The 17,234-nt window shown below is 44.6% G+C and overlaps 1 protein-coding gene across 5 annotated transcripts in view; it reads right to left on the bottom strand.

Annotated features, from left to right (window-relative positions):
* Positions 1-17,234, bottom strand: part of LOC109418683 (netrin-B) — a 286,837-nt gene that overhangs the window by 202,072 nt on the left and 67,531 nt on the right. The gene's annotated exons all lie outside the window — the stretch shown is intronic.

Below are 17,234 nucleotides of genomic sequence, written 5' to 3'. Positions count from 1 at the left end.
ACTACATCAATACCAAACTCTGCTCAAATACCTCCAACTGTTATTGTGATGTTCTCATAACATTTCGTACAATAACGCAGCAATATTAGTATTAGAGTATTAGAGTATTAGAGCACATGTTGCTCTTCGCATGGTATTTATAAGGTATGCTCTTCTACTCGGGAAAGCACGTTGATCATGCTGCAATTGAAGAATTGGCCTTTGATCCCCAACCTGCAAATTCTTCTGTCGATTGATCACCAATGAAAAAAGATGTTCCTAGCTCGCGTATGATGCCGCTGCTCTGGTAGATGGTTAAACATTCACACCATGGATCCAGCTCAACACACCTCCAGCAGCGCTATGACGCCGATCCCGCGGTCCTTCAGAAGCTCGGCGCGTATGCAGGTGCTCCCAAATGAAGTTGAGAGATCGGAAGTTTCACGTACCGAGTTTCTAATCGCAAGTCCTTTCCTAGAGCACCATCGGTACATTTGGTGTTGGGTTCAATCACTTTTGACCGTTGTTTCTTCTAAAAAAGAGGCTCATTTACAACATGACCGCTGTTACAATTTTGAAAACAACATTCCACAAGCTGGCTGTGCTGTTCCCCATCTCATAATAATCTGCATCCAGGCATCACAACTCTTCAGACGATGACGTTCGAGAGACATCCAACAATCTCTCATCGCCAGAGCACACCGAGCGATTTAGGTCGGCCTTCGGTATTTATGATAAAATCTAGATAACCGTCCCACTCGTGTACCCCTACTACTGCAGCCAGTCAGCGAATGAAAGTTCTTTGCTCGCCTCGTGCACGACCACACAGGTTGTTGAAATCGACTATTTTTAAAACGTCATCCAACGTCGAACGTTGAAGAGCACGTGAGTGGATGAATCTACACAAACTATCTCGAAACAACAAATCTAGACTTTGTGAGCAACGAGTCCACCTCGCTGAGTAGTTCGCCCAACGAAAAGCACCGTCGTCGTCGGAAGCAGAGATTTATGCCTGTTTTGAGCGACTCCGGCTTTTGGTAGATTACGTCAAGGTTTTCATCCGCCTTCTTTGAACACACGCAGACGCAGCCCAAGGACCGCTGAACGGTTGGCCTTTCGGGAACCGAACGAAGCAATTAGCGCGCGCTGTCATAAAAGTCGAAAAATCTCCCTGCTTAATTCTCACGCATTCAAACGTCTGGGCCGCGCGCCGCGAAGATGTCTGAACCTGAACCGTGGTCAGCTCAGCCAGTGCAGTGGCCGGTCAACAACGCCAACGGTCGACTCGACGCGCGGCCACGACTGGTGGCGATGACAACAGAGCGCGCTGAGGAAATCGATTGATGTTCAGAACAAGCAGTTTGCCGCCACCACCGACTCTGACTGGGGCTGCTAAGTTCGGCTTGGAAATAACAAAAACTGTGTTGATCGATTACCCGTGTGGGGAATGATTTTCGCTTACTTCTCCCTTTCATCACAGACTGACAGACGGCACCGACCGTGGCGTGGTTGTGGTGTAAAGCCGTTTGCAAAGTACCTATCTACTGGCGGCTGTCCGACCACAACGACCGGTGGCGGGAGTATCCCGGGAAGCGTGCTGACAGGTGATGATATATTAACGATGGATCGTATTTTTGCCATCAACACCTTGGGAAAAGCCGTAGTCAAGTTGCTCATTTACTTAGCTCTCTCGGGGGTGATTTGCGATGTGTTTGGGAATTACTCTTTACATTTTCAAACTTCTTGGAGATAGCCTGGTTTAACCTTTTGGAGCCGGTTTGTTTCGCCGCTGTCGACGCAACCTCGCTGGTGTCGAACACGTTTGTTATGCTCGGTTTCATCGCCGGGGTCATATATGACCCCTCCGGCTCCAAAGGGTTAACACAGTTTGGTGTCCTACAAACATCCATAAACCACTTTAAGCCCATCTAATCGAACTAATGCTTTGCAAGATGTTATAAATTTTATTGAAATGGAACTCCGTCCAGACCTGGTGCCTTACCTACGCTAAGGGACTTTGCTATCCCCGCAAGTTCCACGTCGGTGACCCTGTTCTCATCGCTAGCCACTAGGATCATGACGCGGAAAAAGCCCCTCGATGATCCCCTCCAACATATCTGGAAATTGCTCTGTAGGAGCCATTACATCTCTCGTCTAGGTCATCACGACCCTGTAGGCATCACCCCTCGAATTCGCTTTGGCACTCTGACGGAGACCCTCGAAGCAGGCCTTTTTGTTTGCCCTTATCTCGGTCTTCAGCGAGGCTTTTGCAGCGGCGAACACCACCCGTCGTTCGTTTCGCTTTTTCTCCAAAGATCGTGCTCGCTGCATCCGCCGCCTAGCCCGTAGGCCGTCTAAACCAAGTAGGCTTAGCTCACGGCGGAGCGCCTCCCTAAATACCACTTCGTCGAAAGATGCTGTCTCCACCTTCAGGGGCTTGGCCTTGGCTTAGCCGCCTCATCCTCTACCCGATGGCTGCTGTTGTTGTAGTCGATACTGTAGCAAACCGCCAGGTGATCGCTGTGAGTGTGGCTATAGTCTACTCTCCAGTTCGAAGTACTTGTTAGGCGAGGAATACAAAAATCGACTCCGCACCGTTCCAACTAAAGGTACTCTTGGTACCGACATTAGGCAGGTCGACATCTAGTATGGCCAGTGTCTCAGCAGGATCTGACTCCGCTGGTTTGTGAAACGGCTTCCCCATTCTATGGACCAGGCCTTAAAGTCACTCGCTTTTACCACCGGCCTTCGCCCTGTTAGCACGGTCGTCATACAGTCCAGCATCTGCGGCCTCCGCGGAGGCACATAACAGCTACAGAAGAAGACCCCGTTTACTTTGGCAACCACGAAGCCATCATAGGTAGTAGACATCAACTATTGGATGGGGTGTTTACCCGTCGTCCATATCGCCGCCATTTTTCTGTACCCATCCGCGACCCAGTTGCCGTTGCCGGCGGGAACTCGGTATGGGTCCGCTATGATGGCAATATCCGTCCCCCACTCAGAAACCGCCTGGCAAAGCAGATACAGAGCTGCGTCATAGTGGTTCAGCTTTAGCTGCGTTACCTGCGCTGTGATTTGTTAACTGCGACTTCCTTGAAGGCTGGGCATCTTGGGTGCCTATTGGTCACGGATTTCCCGGTACAGACCAGACAAAAGGGTGAACTCGTGCAGCCTTGTAGCTCATGGCATATGGCTTCGGCGCCGCATCTCCTACACAGTTTGCTCCTGTCATGGTCTTTGCAGTCCCATGACATGTGTCCTGGTTCTAGATACCTGAAACAAACCTCCGGTGGCTCGTAGAATGTCAGATGGCATACGCACCAGCCTAAGGTTAACGGATTTTTTACGTCCCCCACAGGTAGCCGAACCAAAGCTACCGGTGTCCCTGCCAGCCCCTTCCGTAGCCTAACGACTGCGGCGGTGCCGTAAATTACACTGTTGCCGCAGTGCCGTAACGAGCTCTTCCACTTCGGTGATCTCGTCTAGGTCTTTGACCTTCAGAGTCGCCTCATGTGTGAGAGCCCTCACTTTTACCTCTTCGCCAAGAACCTCTCCCACCAAACTTTTGTAGGCGGCGCCTTTGTGTTCCTTATCGTGCTTCAGCTCCAGCATTATCTCGCCCGTACGAGTACGTCTGATACTGCACACGTCGGTTCCCAGACCCACGAGCTTGGCGTCGTTTCGCATCAACTTCAAGAAGTCGCCTTTCTCACGCTTGGCACCTACTCTTTTACGCCTTCATGATATGGCGTCTCTGCTTTCCTCGAATTGCGGCTTATCCTTCTTCCTCTTCCGCTCGACTTTTGTCCAAGGGGGTCCTCCCCTTGGTTCACCCTACTCTGTGGTTGTTGAGACCCTAACAACGATCGTAATCCCCTGTTTCCCTCCATCCGGGACAAGCCAGCTTTTGTAGGCCCACCCTTCTCAACTTTTCGGGACGCCTGGATGGGGTCCAACCTGCCGACATTACTGTCGACCTTCGGGGTTAGTTTCTTCCTAGCCTTGTGACTACCTTCCAACAGCTTCTCACCTGATGGCTACCCCACCCGCTTCTGCGAGTGCTTATCACGAGCTATACCTTTTGGACTTCCTGCAAAAGTGAAAGCTTCCGTCTGGGAAGACTTTGTAACCTTTACTTTCAACGGTTCCGCCACTGCTACAGTCTTTACAAGTCTCGCGTGATCATGCTTGGCATTGTCCAAGCAGGACTTACGAAATCGTAACAGGGTCATTTTCAGGTCCTTACTTATGTTGGACTTCGTGGACCCAAAGACGATCTTGCCAGGCTGCTGCTCAGCCACCTCGATCCCGGACAGTTCTTCTCTTTTTTTTTGGTTGATGGCCCTCATCAACCACGCTCCGTCCAGTATCTGTACCGGCTGGCTTGCCGGGGAATGGATCGGAGCTCCCACGTTGGAGCTGCGTGCGTAGCATCCTGCTCCTACATTCTCGCGTCTCCTTAACGGAGACCTCACCAACCCACTTCTTGTCGTTTGTCGTGCTCTTCGGGCTACCCGCGAATGTGAAGCCCTTAATCTGGGTAGACTTCACGAGCTTGCTGAGCTCTACGGCGAACCCAGCATCCAGAAGCTTTTCAAAGCCATAAGGATACGGTGGAGAGGTCATGTTGCAAGAATGTCAGATAGCAACCCTGCAAAGATTGCAATCGAAAGAATGCCAGATGGTGCAAGACGACGTGGAGCACAGCGGACAAGGTGGGCTGGTCAGATAAGCTCCCCCGATGAAGGAAAGGGAACCGAAATTTGTAGCGTAAAATTCTTGACTCAGTCTTATCAATGTGAAGATCTTGCACTACATAAATTAATAAATGAATGAATTAAAAATCTGTGTTTGGACAAGGTCTCCGCCATCCGTATTGCCGGCTCTAAGTTCTAGCCCTACATCATCTGCCTAGCGCATCTGACCCATTGTTCGAAATTGTATAAAACCTAGAACTGCAATAAAGAAATGTTGAAAGAAATGCTCATTCATTAGCTCGACCCAATTGGATGCTTCCAATCTTGGCTATCGACCACTAATTGAAGAGTCCCTACGCGACCCTACTGGCAAATGCCAGGTAGGCTATCGCTTGCAAGTTAAGTCAAGTCCGCCACGTTTTGTCCGTTCATTACAAAAGATGATTGTGAATTGATAGTGGTAACATATTAGAGATGTGGCAGAGTAGTCAAGTCCAGTTGAGTGTACACTCCATTAGTCATACATACATACATTTACTTGTTCAACATCATTAAGACAAGACATAATCAACAATAGTACGCCACAATACTCGGTTTGTGGCTGCCGCTCTCCATCCTCGCCAGGTCACGCTCCACTTGGTCCGCCCATTGTGCTCTCTGCGCTCCACGCCTTCTTGTGCCAACCGGATCAGTTGCAAACACCAGTTTTGCAGGGTTGTTGTCCGGCATTCTTGCAACATGCCCTGCTTACCGTTTCCTTCCGGCTTTAGCCACCTCCGTTAGTGAACAAAATGTAAAACGTACAAAATGTTTTAACTTTATGGAAGAAATGTTGCCTACCGAACTTATCCTAGCATTTGCACGAACCAGTACGGTTCAAAAATAAAAATAGAACACATAGGTACCATTTGTTTATACAAGAGAACCAATAAAAAAGATGATCAGATTTCAATACCATGCAACTTTTCACATCCTCATATAACATCAGTGATAAAGCACTTTCAAATACTTCGGCTGCTTGTCCAAATGATGGTAATTTGCAACACTTCCATCCCGAGCACGCAAAGTAACAGCAGGAGCTATGGATATTCAATTACGAGAAGCTGTTTGTTTTTCTGTCCATGTACATTCATCCATATACGCCACATATGAACCGCACCGCACCGCTGCTGTGTGAGAAGTCCGAAAAAAAATGCCACTTGCCATTTGTCGGCAGTCTGTCTCAGCTGGTCGGTATCGTTTCCCGGCATTCCTGCTGGCTAGCCATCACACCCCGCGCCTCCGGTCGAGGTTCCGCTGTCGTCGTCTCGTGCACGCTACCATCTACCGACAGTCAGCTTTTAGTTTTGCCCCAGACCAGTGATACATCGTTGCTAAAAAATGATTAATCGTTTGCGGTCTGGAGCTTGCGTCGAGTCCAAGTCTTAGACAGCGTGTCGGGGGTTTGATGGAAAAATTTGGACGTTGTTTGGGTTGGTCTTTTTTGGCCGAATAATGGATATATTGTTGGACCAATTGCAACCAGCATCAGTTCAGTAACGTTTAGCATTTGGAAGACGCTCAAAATTAGAATAAAAAAAAACATTTCTCTACGGATTTTCGACATGAATCACCCTAGGTAATTTGAAAGATTTTAAGTTTCTCCTTGAACCCGTCAAATGAATCTTTCTAATATACTCCATGATTTGAAACAGCTCTCAAAGAAGCTCCGAAACCACAAAAAAATCAACAGTAATTCTTTCAAAGTTTCTTCTTGAGTTTCTTCCACGAATTTCTTATTTATTGACTCCATTTTTAAATTGCTAAATTAACAAATAAATGCATAATCAAAATTGGACACGAATACCAACTTTTTTGGTAAAGTGTCTTTAATAAAATATAATAATAATAATAATCAAAATGAAGTTTAGTATTTAACCGACAAACATTGAAAAATGATAATCTCAGATTGAGCGGAGCAGGTGGAATGGTTAGAACACGCGACTATCCCGCCGAGGACCTGGAATTGATTCCCACTCCCGACAAGCTCACTAATTGTGGATTTTTCCTTTGGAAGGGTTGTAATGCCGTGAGTTTCGAGATGAACTAGCCGCGCCAATAAAGACAAAAAAAACAATCCTACACAGCTAGTCGCGTTCGGTAATTTTTACCGAAATCTCAACAGCTGAGCGATCGGTAATGGGTTTTTACCGAAATCCTGTAAAAATTACCAAATTTCGGTAAAATGTTATCGTTTATCTGTCAAAATTTAAGGGGGGGGGGGTTCGGCCGATGACCATTTTGTATGGACAAATAAAATTTTTTGTATGGACTAATGACCACGCGGGGGGGGTTGAAAATTCCCAAAAAAATGACCACGTGGTTTATGGACAGCCCCTATTCAATTCACTATGCATCTAACCGAACCCCACACAGCACCACCACCGCCAGTAAAACGCAAACGGAAGCATAATCTACCGAGTTGAGATGTTATTCACACCGATGAGCTCAAACAAGATCCCAACCAGTAAGTGTTTGCCCAGCAGTTCCCTTCGCCACATTTCCGATTTCCTCTCTCCGATTGCTACACCACACAATACCCGCCCAGACTGTATCGAATCGGCTCCCATATCGTTACTCTCATCAAATAGAAATGTTGTTAGTTTTTCGATTTTCCGTTCCCACTTGAGTTTTGTCGTTTTGTGTCTTCGGGGGGAGACGCGCTCTCGCGCACACGCGAAAGGAAACTCACCCGGCGACGAGACCCAGACCCAACCATAACCGCACGCAGCGAGTGTCTTGTCTGCATATCTGTTTGTCAGTGAATGATGAGCGATAATCACTTCCTCGAGAGTAGTCAGTCGGCTGCCGGTTGATTTAGGCACCGAATAGAACTGACTTCGGCGCGTTTAAAACAACCACTATACTGCATTGACTGGTCGCCGCCGTTCGGAGGTGATCAGATTCGTTTCTCGAAGCAGACGACGACGACCGCGCGAGTGCATTTGCATAGAGGCGGCTTTATTTGAGATTATACAGGTTCATCGATGAGTGCTGGTAGGTGATTTTTCCGTCAGCACCCCACGATAGTGTGGCCACGTATTGCAGAAAGTGGCTTCCGTGCTGCTGGGTGCTGATGGTTTGTTGGAAACAAGTGGCATTTTAAGGATCATAGGCAGTAGCTGGTGGGACTAGGAACTTTTTGTGATACAATGTTTCCTGGAAATACGTGGATACGGAAGAAGTGTGTCAGCTCAAGCGTAGGAAAGTATCAGTCGGCTCCAGAGGCACGTTTTCTTCCTCTGACCCTAGGCCAGGACTACAAAAGGTAACGTCGATAAACGACGATCCGCTCCGTTACGAATTGTGGTAGAGTCTCAATTAATATTCGTTCAAGCTTCGTGCGCGCCTCGTGCACTGCTTATCTTTCGGTCTGCACACTTTGTTGTGCATATCATCAGTCTCTCTGCTACCTTGCGCATGGACAGATCGTTTCCCTTCGCAGAGCGCGTGCTATTATCCATGGTCCTTTTAGGTCGTTACCACAAGATGGCGACGAGGATGTAGAATCCTGTGATTGTATATTTTTAATGGTCAACAATATTTAGTGAAAAGAAAAGAAAAAAATGAAGCATGACTTAGAAAAGAAATAGTGTTCAGATGTGTACAGCGTGGGGGGGGGAATGCTGGAAAAGTGAACGATCGTGTGCTTCGGAGTGGTTGATCAATTGTGCGATTATTTGCAAGAAGAAAAGCGAGCACTGAATGAATTATTGCATTGAAAACGTGCGATTGATCTAGCAGTCGATGGAAACATGCAAATCAGGCATTCAAATTAAATAAAAGAAGTGATGTGTTTAGCGGGACGGAAGATTTTCATTCCGCTTTGTTCAACATTGTTTCTGCTGCTGCTGCTGCTGCTGCAGAAAGTGATAAAGCCATCCAAGGTCACGCTTTTGAATAGCCGCGAGAGAAAAGGTATGTCATTCGATTCTATTGTTGTGTTTTTGAGCAAGAACGGATTTCGTTCAACAATATGTAAGAGTTCATATGCAAAGTAGAGGTCAAATGACATGTGCGTGAATAATGTGCGTGAGTATTTTGATTTTTCTGCCAAGTATTTATGTTCATGGATGCATTAAGGGAGCCAGAAGCAAGTGATCACATAATGTTAGATCTTATGATTAGTTTGTTGGATTTGAGTTTATTTTCGATTGATTCATGCCAATTAATTGTTTGGTATAATGCACAAGATCGGCGTGAACTGCATTTAATGATTTACGACTGCTAATCGGAGGACTCGGCGCACTTTGGGTCATGGTCGGTTTTGGTTAATAATACTTTTAGAATGATTTGATGATTCTTGAAATAATCATTTTTTGTTATTGAAATGACGCTTCTTTACATACCTAACTGAATTTCAAAAAGGTAAAGTTCTCTAGGAGTGTGCTAGTAAAGTTACAAAAAAAATACTTACAACTAGTATTGCATTGTCGGTAGATTGTGGGAACATCGGAATTAAATTTTCGAGTGCGGTGAGGAAAAGATGTTATATGTAAGTTATTAACTTAAGATGTTCCTCACTATCATGTATAGCTAAAAGGACTAGGACACATTCCTTGGAAATGTCTCATGACTAGAGTGGATAAATTTCTGGAAATAGGAAGCGTAGTAATGAACAAGTTTACTAATTGTAGATTGTGTTAAGCTACAATTGACAATAGGGGGATTCACTGAACAGCGTAAACCGATTAAACTGATTAAACGTCGCGATCACCAAGGCAATCTTTGATTATTTCATTCGTAAAATCATGAAACATTTCAAATAAGCAGAAAATCATGGCTTACGCAGCAATTTAATCTGTTTAGTGAGTACCCCTAATGAAAAAAGTTATGTAGTAGTAATATTACATACGATTATCTTGTTGTAATTTAAAAAGGTTAGTATTCTTCCAAAGTAAGGTTCTCAAGCTCCAGCTAACGCAACAGTAATGAAACTTTGAGCTAGTCTTGTGTAATATTTAACAACTATTGCTTTGTATTAAACGACACATGCGTAAAGATTCGCAGGACATATATTTAGCCGTTTAGCTTGTTTAGTTCATGATGTAAAACAATACATTTGCTACATATGCTACAGGTCAATGCTGAAAAAGGAGTAATGATATAATTTGCAATCACATATGATTTTTTTTAAATGATGTAAAACTGCCTTCTGAAAGTTGATGCTAATGATATGGCAATGTATAGATCTAAGGCACACTATTTCAAGTGAGATAACTATCAGTATCTGAGTCTCAGTGCATGTCATATCGTATGTTATAGCGTTAATTGGATTAGAGTGAGTTTGCTCTGAAATAATGCGAGAATCTGCTCTAACAAATTTGTGCTTTTAAATGACGAAATAAAGTGCATCACGCAAAGTATTGGATGTTGCGAGTACGTAGCCTCATGAATTATCGCTCTTAAATGTTGCGAAAATGCGGTCTTGAAAGTTTTCGCTCTTGGGCGATGTGAGGATGTACGCTCTTAAATGATGCTAGAACTTAGGTGTTTACGCTCTTAAATGTTGTGATGAAGTGCCGCATCACTGGTCGCTCTTGGATGTTGCGAGAATATGATCTCATGAGCTATCGCTCTTGAATGGTGCGAGTAAGTGTCTAATCGATAATCGCTCTTGGATGATGCGAAAGTGTTCGCTCTTAAATGTTGCGACAGAGTGTCTCATCAATAATCGCTCTTGGATGATGCGAAAGGGTTCGCTCTTGCATGATGCGAGAAAGTGTCTCATTGATAATCGCTCTTGGATGATGCGAAAGTGTTCGGTCTTAAATGTTGCGACAGAGTGTCTCATCGATAATCGCTCTTGGATGATGCGAGAACGTGTCTCATTGATAATCGCTCTTGGATGATGCGAAACTGTTCGCTCTTGAATGTTGCGAGAAAGCGTCTCATTGATAATCGCTCTTGGATGATGCGAGAGTATTCGTTCTTAACCTTCCTAATGCATCACGTTGGGAACGCTCGATGATTTAGTGTACGGTCGAAAACGACCCTAATGCTCAAGGAGGGTTAAGTTATTGCGAGTGAATGGTGTGATTTTGGAAGTTATTGCTCTTTAATGTTGCGAAAATGTGATCTTTTAAGTTTCCACACTTGAATGACACGAAATTATGCGCTCCTTAACGATGGGAGATTCTGAAGTCTGGCAGTATCGCTTTTCAATGATGCTACCGTTTCTGGATTACGCAAGAATCAGTGCTTTTGGATAAATTGCGATAATAGCGTTAATAAAAAAAATGACTATGCTAAGGTAGTCCCAAATGCGCAACAGTACCAAATCATATGTAATGTAAGCATATCCTATGCTATTTGAAAACGAACGATCATGGACCAAAGTGTTTCCTTTATTAATCACTTAAACCCTTTGTTTTGAGTAGAGTAAAAATGGGAACACTGTGCTCAAAATAAGTTTGGATAGCCTATAAAAAAAATCAAGAGCATGCCTAAGTTTATTCTGTCAGAAAAAAAAAATAGATTTTATAGGTAAACGGAAAATATTAGTACATTATTAAATTCTAGTTCCCCCTGAAGAAGACACTAACCCCGTGTCGAAACGTTGGGTAAGTAATAAACATCGTTTGCAAATTTCAAGACTGCGTAGCCGTTTTAATGATAGTTGAAACGATACAGTCGAGCCTTCACTAGAATAAATATACGTGAATATATTTTACAGCACTTATGTATAGATTGTAAAAAGGATAGAATTTACAATATTGGTATTGTCATTGATATTGATATTGATGAGTCATGAAAAAAAATCAAAAGAAAAGAAATAATTTGCTTTGTTTATAAGAATGATAATGATATGTTGTCCCCAAGTGTTGTCGTACATAATAAAAAAAATAGATCATTGGTGATTGTCATTCAATAGCTTGCCGTCTTGAAGAGGAGATATACATTTACCAGTTAGTTTATAAGTTGTCTGATTACAATAGTTTAAAAGGGTGGAGAAACGAACTAATAGAAGAGCTGTTAACTCAAGACAAAAGTACAATTTTGTCCGGAATTGAACAAAGTATACGTTTGATGATGATCATTTGGAAGTTGGTTGCGAACACTTATGATTGTTAAGTAGGTTGCAGTATTACAGAAAAAAAACACGCTAATCTGTGCGAAGAACTAAGAATAAGTGTTTTAATCGTCATTGAGCAATTTCAATTCCAGAATCAACAGACCTTATCCGTAGAAATCAATGTTTGCGTTCCAGAATTTAAGAAAAACTAGCTAGCCGAAAAAAATGTGTACCAATACATCTTGGCAGTATGTGGTGGCAAACAATGCATTGAACTATGAAATTTAAATGTTCCAATTATAGCCTGGCCTCGCTGGTTGGGTCACGACTGCGCCCCGATTAGCGAACCGTGTTCGTACGTTGGAGCAAATGACAACTAATCAGAATGTTCAGAATTGTACAGTGATTCCTGTATCACATGTGTGTCATAAGTATAACGAACCTCCAACGAACGAAACAGCACTGTATACATTTTGATTATGAAGGAGAAAAAGTTATAACAACATGGTCTTCATTGTGGTTGTTTCAATGAAATACATGTATTTTCTTTGTATCCTGTTCTGCCCTTAAATTATTGTAAAATAATCCACAAGTAGGAATATTAGAGTAATTGAAAATTTTGAACCAATTGCGCTGGTCTCAAACACGTTTGTTATACTCGGTTTCATCGCAGAGGTCATGACCCCGTCGGCCCTAAAGAATTAGGAAGTAGTTTTAATATGTATTCGCATGAAACGTTTCGCTGTGGACAAATGTTGTAGCGCTTTATTGTAAAGCAAGAAGTCTTTGCCTTATATCTAGCTTTCAGCTAAGTATACTGTATTATACTGTACTTCAAAGAGTTTCAAACGCTATTAAAAGGTCAATGGCTGGTATTCAGTGAAACAAGTGTCATGCATACCACTTATATTGGATCTTTAATTTAGGATTGTCATCACGATGATGAACATTTGCTTAAGATTCTAATAAAAAAAAAAAAAAACAATTTCAAATAGTCCGCTATATAACAAGAAGATTGTCAACTTAGTGATATTTTGGTTGGGAGGTACACAAAATGTATACTAACAACAATGTGTTCAAACACAAAATTCGATCCACAATCGTTTCAATTTGTTCATTTTGACGTGTGGTTCCAGTGTAACTATGAATTTGTACAAACTCTAAATTTATATAGGTTGCCTGGAACATTGTCATAAAAAGAATCATATTTGAAAATTCCAATACTGTCACCTGGGCAAATACGATGGTTTTGGTCCTCTGCTTAACACCGTTTATCAAAATAACAGAATTTAACTATGTTCATTTGTGGTATTGCAGCAGAGTTGTTATATTTTATTGGTATTGTTTATAAACTATATATTATTGGTATACTATTCAAGCTAATTTTATAAAGAATAAGGGAGAGGTATGGCCTTGTCTTTATGTTTCTGTCACTATTCATGTTATACTGTTTTTTTATGTCTTTATTTATGAGATTTTCAGCCCGAGGCTGGTTCATCTCACGTGTTATACTGTTGAAAATAGCCGGAATAGATATATACGTAGATTTAATGAACAAGGGTGTAGGTGAAAAAAAATGCTTTCAATTTACTGTTTTAATTAGATGTTTACGATCATTAAGTTTTTGTGACCGTGGTCAAGTGTTGTGATAAGGTCAGGAAAGATTCAACTGAGAGCTAACATTTGTAAGGTCTCATTTTGATATGAATTGTATTTAATTATCCAGTTGCATAAAACTTAAAATAAGGAAAGGGGGATGTGGTAGAGTCTCAATTAATATTCGTTCAAGCTTCGTGCGCGCCTCGTGCACTGCTTATCTTTCGGTCTGCACACTTTGTTGTGCATATCATCAGTCTCTCTGCTACCTTGCGCATGGACAGATCGTTTCCCTTCGCAGAGCGCGTGCTATTATCCATGGTCCTTTTAGGTCGTTACCACACGAATAAAGGTCAAGATAAAGCTACTTTTAGTACCGACAGGGCCGGATCTAGGGGGGGGGGGGGCGGGGGGGGGCCCGGGCCCCCACATTTTTGGGGCCCCCACAAAAACCTTTTTTGCTTGCTAACATTAGCTTTATTTTTCATATTGCTCAAGTACTGTTCGAAAATAGGGAAAAATATTTTTGGTCATCTCTCAGAAGGGCCTCCACATCCGCTCGGGCCCCGGGCCCCCACAATCCTTAATCCGGGCCTGAGTACCGACATTAGCCAGATCGACATTTAGCAGAGCCAGTGCCTCTAGCAAGATCTGATCCCGCTGGTTCGTAAAACAGCTTCCTCATTCCAAGGCCCAGGCGTTAAAGTTACCAGCCTTCGCCCTGTCAGGACGGTCAACATACAATCCAGCATCTGCGTAAACTGCTCGACCGCGAAGGCAGATAACAGCCACAAAAGAAGACCCCGTTTACTTTGGCGACCACGAAGCCCTCGTAGGTAAAAGACATCAACTCATGGCCGGGGTCTTTACCCGTCATCCATACCGCCGCCATTTTTCTGGACCCGCCTGCAACCCAATTGCGGTTGTCACACAGTATGGATCTGCTATGATGGCGATATCCGTCCCCACTCAGAAACTGTCTGACAAAGCAGCTTCTGGCTGCGTCATAGTGGTTCAGGTTCAGCTGCGTTACCTGTACTGTGATTTGCCAGCTGTGGCTCTTCTGAAGGCCGGGCATCTTGGATCTTCCGTTGGTTGCTAGCTGTTCACGGATTTTCCGGAGCTAATCAAACACCTGGGTGGACTCGTACAGACTTGTGCCTTCGCTGCCGCATTGCCTCCGCAGCTCGCTTCTGTTAGGGCCTTTGCAGTCCCATGACTTGTGTCCTGGTTCCAGACACCTGAAGCAAACCTCCGGTGGCTCGTGCAATATTAGTAGGTATAACAACTCCGTTATAGTAGGGAAGCTCAAGGTTGGCCCATCAGACCTTGAGCTTCCCTACTATAATAAACTTGTAAGCGTCCACCACAGGTGGAGTCTATCTGTGTCACTGCCGGGCCCTACTCTAGCACAACGGCTGCGGTAGCCACCTGCTTCTCGCACTGTTGTCGCAGTGCCGTGACAAACTCTTCCGCGTTAGTAATCTAGTCTAGGTATTTCACATTCAGAGTCGCCTCCGCAGTATGAGACCTCAACGCCCTCGTCAAAGATCTCTTCCGCCAGACATTTTTAGACGGTTTCCATGCGTTTCTTGACGCGTTTGTGCTCGAAGATCATTTCACCTAGATATGAATACGGTATTCCGATCTTACCTAAGGTTTTTCGTAGCTGTTACGCCAGAAGTGTTTTTTCCATGCGTCGACATAGACGAGATTACTACGTCAGAAGAAGTATAAACTGCAATTAAGGAGCAAATGGAGATATTAGACGTTGAAATGTTAGTCCGATTGAGCAAGGGGCTTTCCGGGACGCAGGCTGCGGTTATCAAGCTCCCGGTGGATGCCGCCGACAAGACGTTGCGAATTGGCAAAGTGAAGGCTGGGTTTTCAGTATGATTACTGCGTGTGTCTCAGCAACCGGAGATGTGCATCAGATGCCAGGAGTTTGGACATCTGGCACGGAACTGCCGAGGACCTGATAGATCGAAACTGTGCAGGAGATGCGGAGATTATGGTCATGAAGCACATGAGTGAGATTGATGCCTGCTGGAAGCACTGACTGGATTGAACATAGTTATAGCCAACGAACGATCCACAAGCACCTATCTAAGAGATGGAAGACAGTCTATCATCGATGTTAAGTTCTGTAGTTCAGTATTAGCGGAAAGCACGAATTGGAGAGTATGTATAGATTATACCCATAGTGATCACCAAGCAATCCGATAGCGCCTTGGAGAACGGACAGAAGCTTTCGATAAGAAGCGCTTTGATATGAGTGCAACCTGCTAGACCTGCGCCCGGACGAACTGGTTTCAGTTCTCGTTCGAGAAACTATGCGGAGTAAGATACAGCCGCGGCACGTCCGCTGTCCAGTCTACTGGTGGAACGGAAGGATCGCCGAGCTCCGTCGGAACTACCTTCGAGCTAGGAGGAGAATGCAAAAGGTCCACGCCCCACACTGATGAGGAAAGGGAAGTTCGCAGACCTGTGTTTAGGGCGGCAAGGTCGGTCCCCAAAAAAGGCATTAGCTCAGCAAGGCAGTTGGCATGCAGGAACTCTGCCGTAACGCGGACGCAAATCCATGGGGAGATGCCTACAGAATGGCTATGGCAAGGATAAAAGATTCAGCGACCCCACCCGAGAGATGTCCAGGAAAACTAGAAGCCATAGTAGATGGAGTGTTCCCACAGCACTAGGGACTAGCCAACGGTCTGGCCTCCTACACCGTATCAGGAGGTCGCTGCTGATATGGAAGAATCCCGTATTTCCAACCAGGACCTCATCACGATAGCGAAAAGCTTAAAAGCCACTTCACTAGCGCCACATAGCGTCAGGACTAGATGTCATCTCCAACTTGGTTCTGAAAACAGCAATCCAAAAAAACCCGGATATGTTTCGAACCACATTACAGAAGTTAATCAATGACGGAAACATCCCCGATCGTTGGAAGCGGCAGAAGTTGGTGCTGCTGTCGAAGCCGGGCAAGCCACCCGGAAATCCATAGGCGTGTAAGCCTATATGTCTGCTAGACATGGCTGGAAAACTTCTGGAGAAGGTGATCTCCAACAGACTCGGGAATTATACAGAGGTTGAGAACGGACTATCGAAGAAGAACTCTAGACGTGAAAAATGCATTCAACATCAGCACTTGCTGGGAAGTGCATCTATACTAGTTGGGGGTTCCCGAGTATCTTTGCAGAATGCTGAGGAGCTACTTTCAGAACCAGACGTTGGTCTAAGAAACGCTTGAGGGACAGAAGTGAGTAGGCGTAACAGCAGGTGTTCTTCATGGCTCTGTCCTGGGCCCGATGCTGTTTAACGCGATGTACAACGAATTGCTGTAGTTAAATTTACCAAGAGGAGTGCAGATTGTTGTCTTCGCGTACGACTTCGTGTTCACAGTAATCGGTAAGTCGCTGAACGAAGTGGCAATTCGGTACAAATGATCAAAAACTGGATGTTCGAGAGGAAGCTGTTGATGATCAGCAACCGAAAGGCAGTACAGCAACTTTCAGTTGGGGAACTCACCATCGACTAGAGGCAAGAAGTGAAGCATCTTGGGGTGTTGATCGACGACCGGCTAAACGTCATGTCGACTACGCCTGCGAGAAGGCAGCCAAAGCGATCACAGTAGTGGTACGAGGAGACTCCTTGCCAGCATGTTGACGTTGGTACTTCGGTACGGCGCTCCTGTCAGGGCAGCTGGACACTGTCCAGTGGACAGCTATCATAGAGGAACCTGGCGTGGCTGAATAGCAGCAACAGGAGTCCGCAAGACTGCGAATGCTGACTCGATGAGAAATTGGCAGCTGGACTGGGATAGCGCCGCAAAAGGAAGATGAACCCATCGGCTCATTCCGAACGTTCCGCTATGGGTGGATAGAAAACACGGAGAAGTCAACTTC

This window comes from Aedes albopictus, chromosome 1 (assembly GCF_035046485.1).
Source record: "Aedes albopictus strain Foshan chromosome 1, AalbF5, whole genome shotgun sequence".
Taxonomy (NCBI): Eukaryota; Metazoa; Arthropoda; class Insecta; order Diptera; family Culicidae; genus Aedes; species Aedes albopictus.
This window is presented reverse-complemented; position numbering and strand designations above follow the sequence as displayed.